Source organism: Danio aesculapii, chromosome 9, assembly GCF_903798145.1.
Source record: "Danio aesculapii chromosome 9, fDanAes4.1, whole genome shotgun sequence".
In the NCBI taxonomy this organism is placed as follows: Eukaryota; Metazoa; Chordata; class Actinopteri; order Cypriniformes; family Danionidae; genus Danio; species Danio aesculapii.
The window spans coordinates 22,937,052-22,951,414 of record NC_079443.1 but is presented as its reverse complement, the minus strand read 5'-3'; the positions used below and the strand labels follow the sequence as shown (position 1 = coordinate 22,951,414).

Genomic DNA, 14,363 nt, shown 5'->3' with positions numbered 1-14,363 from the left:
AGTAGCATGTTCGACATATTTAATCATAACGTAAACACAAAACAAATCTGAAGCTTCTCTGCAGAACTTGACAATTGTTAAACTCTCGCTGCACTGGCTTCCCTCCACTACCATGGCTCTTAGCCCCACCCATATTCATCAGCGATACCAAGCCGTCCAATCACAGATCTTGTGCTTTGCGTCATCACTTTGTGTAGTTTATTTATTTGAGAGGTGCACATCAAGGTACGGTGAAGGTTATGCAGAGAATTTGCATCATTCTGTCAGTTTATTCACTTACATAGATGTGTGAAAATATTTATTCAGTTTTTATATGAAGGTCAGTAGTAATATGTAATAATATGCACATGTTTATGTGATTTATTTTCAACAGTTTGTAAAGCAACATTTTCTTTATTTTAATAGATATATTATATGTGACTAACAGACAAAAACAAAGACCAAACAAGTGGTTCTGACTGGATTTGCTTTGTAAACCTTAAATACATTTAGTTTATTTTCATATTTTATTTGATCATGCGTTAAGTATTTAGTTGCTATACTCTCAAAATCATTCCAGATAAATCCATATATTTAGTAAAGTAAAGTCTGCACAGAAATAGCAAACAATGTCCAACAACTTGCATTGACGCAGAACTATAAATTGGCTATACGTGGTAGGTTTGTTGTACACCAGAAAGCTGTGATCAACATTATACTCGCTCGAACAAAGTTATGTAGGCTGTTTACATATCGTACGATTTTTCAAATGTAGATGTACATTAATTTAAATGTACAAGTAATGTGCCTCTTGCACTTTCCACACATTTAGATGCATTGTAAACGACTGTAGAGGACGTACTGCAAATTATGTTCTTGCTTCTTGGCATTTGGCTGTTAGTCACAAGAAGACTGGTGATGATTCTCTGTAAACCAATACCATTCAGCAACATCAAGTGCACTGTGGTATCATAAAATTTATTGGAAATGTTTTGAATGTGTATATCTTCTAAATACAATCGTTGTCTTTATTTTGGAGCACACTATAGCTCAGTGGCTGGGTGGGACAGTGGTTCGTAAATTGCTAGGCGACCATCAATCATTTTCTCAGAAGATGACAAGCTGACAAAACATTGCTGTGACTCTGATACATGTTTTATTTATGGAGAAAAATACAATGCACTGCAGTATTTGGGTGTTCTGTGTTTGTCTGAGATAATTAGTCCACCCAAATATGTATATTCCATACAAACTGAAGCTGATCGATGGGTCAGTTCTTGTCACGTGACCTGCAGTGCGCTCACAGCATTCATTTAACTGCGTGCATCTGGCAGGCGTGAGCGCATCACGCTGCTTGCGCGCACAAGCCGCACACCTCCATTGGAAATAATGAACGTGCGCTAACTCTAGAAATACTTGATATTAGAATGGCCCCTGAAAGGCCACGTCATTTGCAATCTCCACCAGTTGATCTTGCACAGACATGGTGGATTCCCCTGATTTGTTGACAAATGGATTGCGGATCTGTTCCTTAGCAGTTTGCGGGTCCTTCACTGCGCATTTTCCACTTTGCAAATAATTTTTCCAAAGACTTCTGTTTCGTATTCATTTTACGGCTTGAGGGTGGAGTTTGGGTGCTCAAGGGGCCGAAGTGATAGAATACAGTCATTTTTTAAACTCAAAGATCATTGAGATTTAGGTAATGAATAAAATGGAAATAATTAATGATTTCTTGTGCGGCCCAGTAGCAATTGATCCATGGACTGAAACAAGTCAGCGGACCACTTTGAGGGCCACTGCTATAACTTACAGATAACCTTAAGACAGACATATTGATTTTAACAGGCAGACTTTAAATTTAATTTCAGGGGGACTTTAAATAAACCATGCTGTATATTTATGTGTGTGGTGGTGTGTAAGTGTGTGTTAAAGGCGGTCAGAGTGAGAATCTGTTAAAGCACCATTTTCAACTCATTCCATCTCTTCAGAAGAATAGATTAAATCCCAGTCTTTTCTTTGCCTGCAGCCCTCAGGGAAACGTTATCCAGAGAGGATACAGATTTGCCTACAGCGCTTTGACACAGAAAGAGAGAGAGAGAGAGAGAGAGAGAAAGAAAGAGAGTCCTAGCAAAGCAGGAAAGCAGAAGGGGAGTGAATTAACGGGCGAACGTGTGGGAAAAGACACTATATTTTTACTCTACGAGCAGGTAGTTTAATTAGACATGGAGGAAATGAATGTTTGGCACAGGGAGAGGGGGAGAGAGCCGTGATGTATTTCTTGGTAATGATCAGCACAGTTTGGCTTCTCCGCAGGCCTTCACCCCCTGTAGAGTTTACTGCCGCGTGATGAATTTAACACGGTGGAACAATCAGCAGCTCTTGACTTCTCTGTTAGGCAATTTTACACTCAATTTTGATAAACTATCAGTATAGTAAATCACTTTTACAATGCTCCAATTGTCGTCGATTGTTAGGATAATATTTTGTGTCACACTTTAATAAAAACAGGGTATGTGCCTGTCTGGATTTTCAGCGTTATCTTGGAGCTCTGGAATATTCAATATTCCCAGAACATTCTGTAACAAAATATTGCTGATCTCTAGTGTGTAAATATATAAAGACTGTGCCTAATTTTGGGCTTAAAATATTATTTTATATTTTATGTTATTGCTAAAAGATTATTGTAAGATCTGTTTATTTGTTAAGATTAATTTATATATATATATATATATATATATATATATATATATATATATATATATATATATATATATAATTTGTATATTTAAGTTCTGCAGTGATTTTTGGTTAAGATTATTATTATTAGTAGTAGTAGTAGTAAAACTTATTTTTATTATTATTATTAGTAGTAGTAGTAGTAGTAATGGTAGTAGTAGTATATTATTGTTTATTATTGTTGTTGTTATTATTATTAAATTGTTATTTTATTGTTGTTTGTTTATTTATTTATGTATGTATTTATTTATTTATTTTTTGCTGGTCATTAACAAATCCAAATCTGAAATTATTCAAATCAATCTATTGTACATGCTGACAACTATATTGCTCTTTAGTGCATTAAAAATAGCCTGTCATTTACAGTTTTATGAATATTTTACAAAACAAATTAAATATATTTTCTCGTGTACAATAACGGTTTAGCTTTTAATTATTTATTACTTTAGAACTCTAACAAATCAGATTATATTAGAATGGTTTCTGAAAGATCATGCATCGCCCAAGACTGAAATAATATGAAAATGAATGTATCGTTGGTATGACAAAAATAAATGACATTTTAAATACTAGCATTTGTTATAATATTTGTAATCACAGTGTTTTTTTATTTTTGTTTTTGTATTTGCTTTAATTGATTGGTATGAATTATAGTTTTGTTAGAGTAAAACACATTTTTTTCTCTATTATTCTGTAAAATACTGATGTTGTTTCTTCGGAATATCATGTAAATGTCACATTTTGCATACAATGAGAGTTAGTTTAAATAATAAAAATGTTTTGATTCATTTTTAGACAACTAAACATCAATGTTTATACTTAAGAAGAGTTGAGAGAGCAATATTTAGTGAAATAAGCTTTATTATTTTTGATTACAGCAAATGAAAACATGATATTTTGGCCATTGCCTTTGTCTTAATTAATTTATTTATTTATTTATTTATTCATTTATGTTAATTGGAAAAATAGAAGTTTCCTGCTGTAACTTCATAAAAGTTAGTAGTGATTTGTCATGCCACATCTGTCTTTTTCTTTTACCGAGACTCCTCCCTCTAAACACTGTGCCTGCTTAACTGCTTAACTGACAGCCTGTGTTTGAAGCTTCTCTGAACAGCTGAAGATACTGGCAGGGTCTCTTACGACAGCCTAATTACTGCCTTTATTTATACATGTGCTGGTTTGTGCTCAGCTGGGATCTGTCTTTGATGGAGGCCACTGTGCCCTTTAGCTTAGACTCTAGAATCATGCTTGAAGCATCTGATGCATCCACTTGCAATTTGACAAAATCATCAGAAGATAATCTATGATAGCACACTCTTCTGCTTCTTAAATTTAGGAAAGGTTCAAACACTCTCTGATGCTCTAGAAAAACAATCATGATTCAGTTGTAATTCTCATGCATAGCTTTTATGGGAAACATGGCTCTGTAATCAGTAGTAAATTTAATCCAAAGTCCAGATGCACAGAAACTGCAAATGTTCCTCAAAGATCAGAGCTAATGAAAACAGTCACTATAGTCATATGCAAACAATAAAAAGATTCATCCTTGTCCAGTGTCTGCACTTTCTCTCTTAAGAAGTTATTAGTGACAAATGTTGTACTTGTACTTGCGATAATCTGATATAATTGGTAAAAATGTCCACTTAAAACATGGGACCCTTTAATAATCCATATTGGGCATAATGTACTCCTTCAATCAAGAATGCCTTCTCTCTCCCTACCCTCATAATAATAATCATAATAATAATAATAATAATAATAATTACTTACATTTATATAGCACTTTTCTAGACACTCATAGTGCTTTACACATTGGGGGGATCTCCTCGTCCATCACTAGTGTGCAGCATCCACCTGGATGACGCGACAGCCATATTGAGCCAGGCCACACACTAGCTGATTGGTGGAGAGGAGACAGAGTGATGAAGCTAAATATGAGATAGGGACTGTTAGGAGGCCATGATGGACAGAGGCCAGTGGGCAAATTTAGCCTGGATGCCGGGGTTAAACCCCTACTCTTTTTCGAAGAACATCCCTGGATTTTTTTTATGATCACAGAGTCAGGACCTCAGTTTATCGTCTCATCTAAAAGATGGTGCTCACTGAGCAGTATAAAGTCCCCATCAATATATTGGGGCATTAGGACCCACACGGACCGCAGGTTGAGTGTCCCCTACTTGTCTCACTAACATCACTATAATAGGCAGCAACCTAGCTTTACCATGTGGTCTCCCATTCAGGTACTGATCGTGCGCAGCCCTGCTTAGCTTTAGTGAGGGACCATACAGAGAGCTTGCTGCCGGCAAATGCATTGATTCATAAGACTCATAAGTCTTGTTTTATTTATTTATTTCATTTATTTTATTCGTTCATTCATTTATTTATATATTCATTTAATCTGATTTATTCAATTAAACTAACTCATTTCTTTTTCTTGTTTTTTCTTATGTTTATTTGTTTCTGTCTTAAGTTAGTTTATAGTTTAAAAAAAAAAAGAAGAAAAAAAAAACGAAAATACATTTCTTACTGAATACCTACAATCTAATGTGCCTTGTTTTGTCAAAAACACAATAAAAAAATGTCCACTTTAGTGTTGAAACCTTTTACAGAAATAGTGCAAAACAAATGCACATGGCACTTGTGGTGCCAGGGTACAAATGAGCACATGGCATGCCAGGGTACAAAATCAAGCTAAAAGCGACCACAATCTGATCTGTTCACAAAATTTGCATCATGCACACATGCCTTATACTAAGCAAGGCTTTATTTATTTGAAGCAAAGTTTCAAACAACTATATGTATGTGTGTATATATTATATATATATATATATATATATAATATATATATAGATATATATATATATATATATATATATATATATATATGTGTGTATATATATATATATATATATATATATATATATATATATATATATATATATGTATATATATATATGTATGTGTGTATATATATATATATATATATATATATATATATATATATATATATATATATATATATATGTATATATATGTATATATATATATATATATATATGTATATATATATATGTATGTGTGTGTATATATATATATATATATATATATATATATATATATATATATATATATATATATATATATATATATATATATATAATATTATATATATTATATATATATATATATATATATATATATATATATAATATATATATATATATATATATATATATATATATATATAATAGAGCTTGTCATATATACAGCATTAAAGTCTTCAGCCTTTTATGATCCTTCAGAAATCACCCTGATATGCTAATTTGGTGTGCTAATATATTGTTTATAGCTTTCGATATTGAAAACAGTTACAGCAGGGCAGTGTAGGTACATAAATAACACATATTAATGTCTTTGCTTTGTTTATTCATTATTCATTTAAAAAAAAAGCATATTTATTACAGTTAAGCACACATGTACACGGTGCTAGACTCATAGAAACCTCTTAAGAGTATTTGAAAACTGAATTAGCAAGAATACACAGTCATGGATACCAGGCTAAAGGCTAATAGTTGGGATAGCTGCATTCTGATGCACCTTTCTACACACAATTAAACAACTATGCAACTCAATATATGCAATGTAGATTTCTGTGTGTCTCAAAAATGACATTTTATGTTATTAATCAAGTCATTGATTTATTCATCTGTGCCAAAACCTCATGAGCTCCATCAAAAAAATCTCTTTTTTTGCAGTGCTCATGGTCATGGTTCTCCAGACTTTTTTGGCCATGAATTATTCACACGGATTGTATTGATAAATGTTGTGTCAGAATGCATTAGCAGCATGTTATGTGTTAATGCTAGTGTGAGTTTTAGCGTTTTGGTCTCATAGGGCCTGATCTTAATGAGGCAGCAGAATGGATGTGCAGGAAACGCATGCCAAAGCACTAGCATTAAATAGCTGCAGTCTAATAAGATAAATACAGTAATTAAGTTATGAGAGTGCTGCATCCACACACAAACACACAGCCAGAGGACATACAGGAAGAGTGCGTGATGGAGGGAGAGGAACAGTGGGATGGCTTGTCCTTTCTCATCTTTTTCTTTCGCATTTAGCATAATGCATTCCTGTGTTTACAAGGCTTCTTTTACTGGTATACACTCACACACCTCAGGCTTCCAATGCAGCTGGCTCATTCCTGTTTTGACTAAATAAATTATGGCATTCACTTTAAAGCTGGGAATGGATATCAATGTGCGGGTGGTAAAATAGTTGTAATAGGCCTGCTGTATGGCTCTTTAACAAGAACAAAAGAAAAAAAAACATCACCTGAAGAGTGACCATAATAGTAAATGGCAGCATAAGTTGAATATTTCACTTAATAAAAATAGTAAACATATAACCCTTATATAATGGTGGCGCAGTGGGTAGCCCAACCGCCTCACAGCAAGAACATCACTGGTTCAAACCTCGGCTGGGTCAGTTGCCATTTTTGTGTGGAGTTTGCATGTTCTCCTCATGTTGGCGTGGGTTTCCTCTGGATGCTCCGGTTTCCCCCACAAGTCCAAAGACATGTGCTATAGGTGAATTCAATAAACTAAATTGACTGTAGTGTTTGTGAATGAGTGTGTATGGATGTTTCCCAGTGATGGATTGCGGCTGGAAGGGCATCCGCTACGTAGAACATATGCTGGATAAGTTGGTGGTTCATTCCGCTGTGGTGACCCCAGATTAATAAAGGGACTAAGCTGAAAAGAAAATGAATGAATGAATAACCCTTCCATTGGTGATTTGCATTTTGAATCAGTAGAATCTGAGTCTTCTTATTGGATCATTAGAATGTATTTAGTTGAATTAGTTCAATAATAATAAAAAAATAATGATTACTTTAATTAAAATATATATTTTCACAGAGTGAATTTGACTTGATGAATCAGTTCACATGAATGATTTAGACAGTTTGAATCGGTTCACTTGAATTAATCTAAATATTTGATTTTGCTTATTTGTAAAATAAACATGTTTCTTTAAATCAGTTTAACAGATTGGCTTTTGATTCAGATCAGTAAAAGGTATATATTTCAATTAGTTCATTAAAATAAATCTGCAGTTTCAAATCAGTTCGGACTTTTTAAATTGGTTTAGTTGAATGAGTCTCAATAGTTAGAATATCAGATTCTTAAATGCGTTTAGCAGAATGATTGTGACTATTTGAATCAGTTCACTTGAATGAAAGCTGTTTAAAATCAGCTCAGCGATATTAATGTGACATGTTTACACTGTCAGGTCTTGATGCCCAATTCCGATTTGTTGCCTATATCAGATTTTTTTGTCTGTCCGTTTACATGTTCTTTTATTGTGACCCACATCCGATTAGTGTGTTTACACCAAGCGGCAACCTCTCGCTCTCCCTCGGGAAGCCAATATGGAAGTAACTAAAACTGCAAATCATCGACTCGCCTTGGGGGGCTGGCTCCAGGAAGTCCAGGTTATTTCTGACTCCAATGGGAAATTGGCCATTTTTTACAGCTGATAAAAACATGTTTACTGCTTGGTACAAACGATGGTTTTGGTGCATATAGCTAATATTACCCTTCATGACAACTGTGAAGGGGTGAATTTTTTATAACTCATCCAATTTGTTTTTATTAAGTTATATTAAGTTTGCATATTTAAGGGCATGGCCACTTGAGTGACAGTTAGGTCTCGCTGCTCACTGTATCGTCACCTCAGCTGATTCCAGCTAATTAGCCGCTGAACTCTGCATATTTATCGTATTTTTGTTTTGTTTAATGTTCCTTTACACAGTCAGCTGCCTTTTGGGATTATTTACTACAATTATCAGATGAAATGGCACGCTGTGTGCACTTAATTGTGCTCACAAACTGTTCAAGTTGCCTCCATTTCTCAGGTGAGTGAAATTCTATACTTATATACCATCTCTATAAATGTATTTGTTTTATTTAAGCTCATTTATCATTTTCTTTAAACCTGCAAAGCACTCCAGAATCTGACCGATTGATTAGCTGTAGGCTCTAGAACAGTCACCTGAAGCGTTGTCATACAGTGTTATGCCTAGATTTCATCAATAGTCTTGCACAGACAATATTTGAAGTGTTTTCTTCCTGTTGAAAAACATAATAAAAAAATGTTTAGTGGCTCAGTATATTACAACAGTGTTTTTAAAAGTCTAAACACTTTATTGATTTAGTGTACAACCAAGCACATGTGGTCAGAACACAAACGATTCACAGGTAAGAAAGTATTAAGCGTTCTCCCAAAGTAAAGTCTGTCTAAGCCAGGTTCAAAGCAAAATGCTAGCATTTGTCTGTAGCTCCGCCTCTTTGCCCTTGTTTGGTATCCCGCCATGGGTGCGATGACGCGTGAGCAAAATGACGATGGTTGGCCGCGCCTTCTTGTAGCTTCTTTTGCAGTGTTCAGAAACCTATGGGTGACGTCACGGATACTACATCCATATCTTTTACAGTCTATGGTTTACACTTGCCATACAATTTACGATGTCGCGCATGCGTAAAGGCGGGTTCTAGCATCTGCGCCACACTAGCCACGATGGAAGAAATTGTCTTGCTTTCAGCTCTGTGAATTATGTGAAGTTCGCCCAATTTTAAAATGTTTTTGAGGTGGAGGAGGGAAAGGGCCGTCATCACAGCTTGCACCTATGGTTTATATATGGTGTACTCCACCATTCAGAGGAATTTGTGGGTACGAGAGAAATCTCAGGTCTGGTGGGAGCAAATTGTGGTGACTGACCACTTTCCTCCTCCATGTTTCCTCTGTTGTTGTTTTTATCGTGTCAGAGTCTCCACACACGCTCTTCTTTCTACGTCATTAAACCGCAGTGAACTACCACATTGTCGCAAGTTTAATGACGTACAAAACGAAATGCCTCAATAAAATCCGATCTGCCTGTTTACATGAATCGTATTGTCATATATCTGATTTAAATTTAATTTATTTCCACATATGAAGGAGGCCTAAAATTGATCTCTGAATATCAGAATGCATGTTTTTTTTCATGTTTTCATTTTTCAGAACACATGAGCAAAAAATCGCATTTAACTGGCAGTGTAAACCGGGCCTAATTGATTCAATAATAAAAAAATAATATATATATATATATATATATATATATATATATATATATATATATATATATATATATATATATATATATATATATATATATATATATATATATATTCCATTTTACATCATAGAGCACACAATATATGACTTTTAAGTTTACTTGAATCAGATTATTTCAATAGTTTCTTACTTCACTCGAATGAATCTGACTGAATTGATTTACAAATGTAAAATGTCCTGTTTTATATCAGTTCAATAGAATTAATATTACTTTTTGAATCATTTCACTAGAATGAATCACACATTTTGAATAGGTTCACTGGAATGAGTCTATTTAATTTGGTTCAGTAAAATAAACATTAGTTTAAATCAATTAAACAGATTGACTTAAATCAGAACAGTAAAATGTATATATTTTAATTGGTTTGTTAAAAATAAATCTACAGTTTAAAATCAGACTTTTTTAAATTGGTTAAGTCGAATGAGTATCACTGGTTCATTTAGTTTGCTAATTTCAGAGTTTAGCAGAATGATTGTGGCCATTTTAATTAATTCACTAGAATGAAAATATTGTTTAAAATCAGCTCAGCGGAATTAATGTGACTATTTAATGTGACTATTTTAATTGATTCAGTAAAATAAATATTACATTTTACATCATAGAACACACAGTATTTGATTTTGAGTTTACTTGAATGAATCTGATTATTTCAGTTGTTTTCTAAATCAATTCACTGGAATAAATCTGATAGGATTGATACTAAAGTACTAAAGTAAATCAGGATGGAGCAATATCTAACTCGTTTAAACCTCTAGGAGACAATGTATCTAAAGTGAAAATCCAAAAGTCTTCATGTTGTAACAGCAATTTATCAAGATCCCGGTGCCTCGAATTTTGAACTTTTTAGCTGTATGAGGTTTTGTAAAAAAGTTGAGGTTTTCTATATGAAGTTGCATTGTTAACAATTTCCCACATTTAAAATTCCCATGTGGTATATTATGTAAAAAATGCAGAGCCGGTTTCAGATCAGCTCTCACCAACATATAACAGCTATTAGATGTTCTCTTGTGTACTAGATGAGGTGAATTCTCAAAACATTCTTTGAGGGTTGGATCACTTGCAATAATATGCCTATAATAGCACCTTATTAATGTTTTTAGTCACAGTGAAATCAGTAAATCTGATTAAAGTCTGCCTGAGTTTATTAGAGCAGTTCCAACATTAACAATAAATAAATAAATGTTGAGTTCCAGACAATTTCTTCATGTTGCCCCAACACAAATTCTTTAAAGGGCACCTAGGTTACCCCTTTTTCCAGATTTAAGATACGTTTTTTGTGTCCCCAGAATGTGTCTGTAAAGTTTCAGCTCAAAACACCCATCAGATTATTTATTATAGCTGTCTGTATTTTCTGTTTTATAGCTGGTAAAAGCTTGTTGCTGTTTTTTTGTACTGCACCTTTAAGATTAGTCCTCCCCGCCCATCGATGAAGTAAATCTGAAGTGAATCGCTGTAATTCATTCCACACATGCACTGTTTTAAACCATTTTAAACTTGTAAAACTCACTCTTGATCACGTTTGATGATGATTGATGATCCTAGCAAACATAACAGACCTTTTATTCCCAGTTGCTTTGCGCACGTCCTGTCTTGTTGATATGAGTATATGTGATACTAAGGAGACATGTTAATACACAGCTGTCAATCAATATCGGTGGGCAGGGAGACGGCACTCCTACGTCAAGTTGTGATCGGCCTGAAAAAAACGCTCCAATTGGTCCACCGTTTTTATGTTGCTAAATTGAAAAAATAAATAAATAAATGACTGGGTGTGTTTATATCACCCCAATATGAAGGTCTATACTCTATACCTACACATATGTCTGTCCAAACAGCTTTAAAAGTAGATTTTTCACCATAGGTGTCCTTTAAGATAACTTAATTGTTTTTACAAACTTAAGTAGATTACCCTTAAAACAATTAAGACCCCCCCCCCATTTTAAATAAGCAGTTTGAGCAAGTAGCATTTTTTTTTTTACTAAGAAAGCAGCTTTATCAATAGAGTTTAGAAGAGAGATTTACTGTAATAAGCTAACACTGCTGGGTGACCTGGGACGTTCAGTATATGCTATGTTTTCTTTTCCTTTCAGAATTAATGCGTGTGATGGGAATGCTGTAAGTACAGGTATAAGGCATGAGTGTGTGTTATCATATGTGTAGGTGGACAATGGCACATAAGCTGCATTAGTGAGTGCTGATTACTCAGAAGAGCTCTGCGTATGTGTCTCCTGCCGTCTCACGTTTCTGGGTTCACTCATATTTGTGTGTCGCACTGTCCTCTGAGAGCTCTCTGTGTTTATACTTTAGTTTCAAAACATCTCGTCTGGCGTAGGCAATGAGCGAATCTAATTAAGGCAATATGAGCGGGCAACTAAATTATTATTGGGCCTCGTTCATGAAACATGAGCGGAGAGAATGTCTGTTCATAAATAATTCTTAATATCTTCATGGTTTGCAAAATGCAGTTTCGTGGCCAGTAAGAAATATTTATGTCCAGTAAATCTCCCAAATCCTTTGGTTAGGATGGTAGAAAGTTAATTTGCTCACTGACACATCCTACAAATGTCTTAACGCTCAATGTGTCTGGAAAAAAACTGTCTTCACCTCCTGGCAATGTCAGTCAGCAACTTGGCAACGTAGCATTTTGTTCGTTGGACTTTGTTTGGAAACAAGAGCAAGGATTGGAGCGTTGACGGGCAGTGAATCATCTGAGTAGCGGGTGGAGACGGAGAGAAAGAGAGAAATGTTCTGGACAGATCTGTTGATTTAGATGAGGCCTGGATGACTGAGCTGCAGGCCAGTGTGAATCACCTCTGAATTGTGCTACTCTTTTCGTTTTATTAACTCTGTGCCCTCTGGAGCTTCCCACAACATCTGAAAACAGTCCTGTTGAATTTGTGTTAAACTCCCGTTTTTGAGGGCGTCGTGTCTCAAAGGTTTTGTTGAAGAGATGTAAACAAAGTTAAAACAAATGAAAGAGGCTTTGAGGATTTTCTTTGTATTTATTTGATCTTTATTTGTCTTTTTCTTTAATATTAATCTTTTTTGTTAATTTATTGTGTATTCTTTGTTTCAGTGATTTATGTTTCTTCATTGGTTTGATGGTTCATTGATTCAGTGAATCTAGAGTGATTCATGGAATGAGTTATTAGCTTGTTGATAGTGCGAACAAATGAATAAATAGCCAAGATTATGAATTAATTAATGCATTAATAAACAAACAAATGAAAAAATCAATGAATGAACAAATGAATGAACTATCATGGAAATCAAAGCAGGACAATCTAGGGTTTTTATAACTGGTTTGTGAAGAAGTTGATTCATTTGCATGTTAATTGACTCTTTCGTTGTTTTCTTAATTTGTTTTGTAAATTTGTTTGGTTATTGTTATATAATTATTTGTTTAATGGTTTTTATTCATTTGTTTGTTTGTTCGTTCATTCATTCGTTCAAATGTTTGATTCATTTGCATGTTCATTGACTCATTCCTTGTTTTCTTAAATTGTTTTGTAAATTTGGTTGTTTATTGTTATATGATAATTTGTTTGTTTTATTTTTATCTGTTCGTTTGTTCATTCGTTCAATTCATTTGCATGCTTATTGACTCGTTCCTTGTTTTCTTAAATTGTTTTGTTAATTTGTTTGGTTATTGTTATATAAATATTTGTTTTATTGTTATTTTTATCTGTTTGTTCGTTCATTCATTCATTCATTCATTCATTAGTTCGTTTGTTTGTTTGTTCGTTCGTTCGTTCGTTCGTTCTTTTGTTTGTTCGATTTATTTGCATGTGTATTAACTCATTCGTTGTTTTCTTAAATTGTTTTGTTAATTTGCTTGGTTAATGTTATATAATGATTTGTTTAATTGTTTTTTTTTTCATTCGTTCATTTGTTCGTTCAATTCATTTACATGTTTATTGACTCATTCCTTGTTTTCTTAAATTGTTTTGTTAATATGTTTGGTAATTGTTAAATAATGATTTGCTTAATTGTTCTATTTTTATCTCGTTGATTGTTCATTCATTCGTTCGTTCGTTCGTTCATTCGTTCGTTCGTTCGTTTGTTCGTTCAATTCATTTGCGTGTTCATTGACTCATTACTTGTTTTCCTAAATTGTTGTGTTCATTTGTTTGGTTATTGTTATATAATGATTTTTAAAATTGTTTTTATTCGACCGTTCATTTGTTTGTTTGTTCGTTCGTTAGTAAGTTTGTTTGTTTGAACAAGCCTAGTTAAGCCTTTAAATGTCACTTTAAGCTGTATAGAAGTGTCTTGAAAAATATCTAGTCGAATATTATTTACTGTCATCATGGCAAAGATAAAATAAATCATTTATTATATATATATATATAAATCTTGCAATGTCAGATTTTTCCAATATTTTGAAGCCCTAGCCCAAAGACTATTTTTCATTGGTGGTTCTTTTACTAGATGTTAAAGGCCTATACCAGGGGTGTCCAAACTCCGTCCTAGAGGG

The 14,363-nt window shown here is 33.7% G+C and overlaps 1 protein-coding gene across 1 annotated transcript in view; it reads left to right on the top strand.

The window, feature by feature from the left end:
• pard3bb (par-3 family cell polarity regulator beta b) overlaps window positions 1-14,363 on the top strand; it is a 641,621-nt gene that overhangs the window by 463,308 nt on the left and 163,950 nt on the right. The window lies entirely within an intron of this gene.